A 2,500-nucleotide genomic window follows, 5' to 3' on the forward strand; every position below is an offset into this window, starting at 1 on the left:
AAGACTCTCGAGTTGCCGCCCGTCGGTCCTCGAGCTCCGTGCAGTAGTGATCCCCAGCGAACTGCCAGCAGGTCGAACGAGCGATCCCGCTCTCGGTCGGGGCGCCTGGCGTCGATCGGTGGTCGGTGGCTTGCGGACAAGCTGCGCTGTGAGTGTGGGAACGAGTATGACGAGCCGTTGCCGCGACTCCCAGTCCACCTCGGCGGTGGCTGGGCCGGGCGGGCGTCTGCTCGGGCGAGTGCCGCCCCCGCCTCCTCGCAGGAAGCCCGCTCGCCGTCACGCCGCCACGTGCACGCGTCAGTGACGCTGCCGAACCGATGGCCGGTCCCCGTTCCCGCCTCTGCTTTTCCTAGGGCAAAGCTGCTGCACGCCTCGTGATACTCCGCGGGCGACATGGTGGCGGTGATCCTGCCTCCGTCGCTGCGGTGCGTTGGGGCACGCATCGCCTCTTGGGCGCCCTGTTTTTTTTCAACCAATAGATGTATGTCTCTGCGGGCCGCACCAGGCTGGTGCTCCCCACAGCTTCACGCCACCCTGCTCCGCCCGCACGCCGGCGTGCAGGTGGCTGCTGCTAAAGGTGGGGAGTGTATGTGCGGTCCGGGTGGCTTTCCTCTGGCGAGGGAGAGACCTTAAGCAAACTCAGAGACAAATCTTGACGGTCGATCACTCGTAAAAATAAAACGTGACAAACTTTGTGTTGGTTCAAGTACGAAAGGATCTCTGTCGGCTTGGGGGTACGCCCGTTTCCGTTTCAACTTGTCTCGCGAGGGTGGTTTCGGGGCCAGCAGGAGAGCTCGTCGGGGTAGCAGGCCCTGCAGCCGTGGTCACCGCCAAACCCCCCCAACTCGAGCAAGTGAAAAAAAAAAGTAACAGGAGCGAAAGCATCTCTGTCGGCTTGGGGGTACGCCCGTTTCCGTTTCAACTTGTCTCGCGAGGGTGGTTTCGGGGCCAGCAGGAGAGCTCGTCGGGGTAGCAGGCCCTGCAGCCGTGGTCACCGCCAAACCCCCACAACTCGAGCAAGTGAAAAAAAAAGTAACAAATAAGAAAGGATCGTCGGCTTGGGGGTACGCCCGTTTCCGTTTCAACTTGTCTCGCGAGGGTGGTTTCGGGGCCAGCAGGAGAGCTCGTCGGGGTAGCAGGCCCTGCAGCCGTGGTCACCGCCAAACCCCCACAACTCGAGCAAGTGAAAAAAAAAGTAACAAATAAGAAAGGATCGTCGGCTTGGGGGTACGCCCGTTTCCGTTTCAACTTGTCTCGCGAGGGTGGTTTCGGGGCCAGCAGGAGAGCTCGTCGGGGTAGCAGGCCCTGCAGCCGTGGTCACCGCCAAACCCCCACAACTGGAGCAAGTGAAAAAAAAAGTAACAAATAAGAAAGGATCGTCGGCTTGGGGGTACGCCCGTTTCCGTTTCAACTTGTCTCGCGAGGGTGGTTTCGGGGCCAGCAGGAGAGCTCGTCGGGGTAGCAGGCCCTGCAGCCGTGGTCACCGCCAAACCCCCACAACTCGAGCAAGTGAAAAAAAAAGTAACAAATAAGAAAGGATCGTCGGCTTGGGGGTACGCCCGTTTCCGTTTCAACTTGTCTCGCGAGGGTGGTTTCGGGGCCAGCAGGAGAGCTCGTCGGGGTAGCAGGCCCTGCAGCCGTGGTCACCGCCAAACCCCCACAACTCGAGCAAGTGAAAAAAAAAGTAACAAATAAGAAAGGATCGTCGGCTTGGGGGTACGCCCGTTTCCGTTTCAACTTGTCTCGCGAGGGTGGTTTCGGGGCCAGCAGGAGAGCTCGTCGGGGTAGCAGGCCCTGCAGCCGTGGTCACCGCCAAATCCCCACAACTCGAGCAAGTGAAAAAAAAAGTAACAAATAAGAAAGGATCGTCGGCTTGGGGGTACGCCCGTTTCCGTTTCAACTTGTCTCGCGAGGGTGGTTTCGGGGCCAGCAGGAGAGCTCGTCGGGGTAGCAGGCCCTGCAGCCGTGGTCACCGCCAAACCCCCCACAACTGTTGGGCGCCTACCTGCGCGGGGCAGGAGGACACTTTCCGATTTCAAATCTCCGTTTGCCGAGTCCACCCCGAACGCACGCGGGCGGGCGGGTTCGCATCACCCTTCGTCACAAGGGGCGAAGCCCGTTCCACCGTCTCGTCAGTAGTGCCGACCGGTCTGTGATCGACGAGGGGAGCCACACCAGGTCCGGCCCTGCTGCTTGGCGGCACCGCGTCGTCGGGAGCTCGCGACAGACGGAGGGTTTCGGTGTACTCTCCAGCCACGGGAAACGAAGCCGGTGATGCAGGCGCCGGTCCTTCGCTCCCAAATCGGCTGGGTTTACATCGTTGCTATCTAGTCACGCTCCCTTCAAACCCGACGGGGTACCTATTCCCCTCACCCGTCTGTGCGTATACAGCCTCTTTGCACTTGCGGGATGGGGGTGGTGGTTTAAAGACTCTCGAGTTGCCGCCCGTCGGTCTCCGAGCTCCGTGCAGTAGTGATCCCCAGCGAACTGCCAGCAGGGC

The sequence above is a fragment of the Chiloscyllium punctatum genome, unplaced genomic scaffold, assembly GCF_047496795.1.
Source record: "Chiloscyllium punctatum isolate Juve2018m unplaced genomic scaffold, sChiPun1.3 scaffold_1019, whole genome shotgun sequence".
In the NCBI taxonomy this organism is placed as follows: Eukaryota; Metazoa; Chordata; class Chondrichthyes; order Orectolobiformes; family Hemiscylliidae; genus Chiloscyllium; species Chiloscyllium punctatum.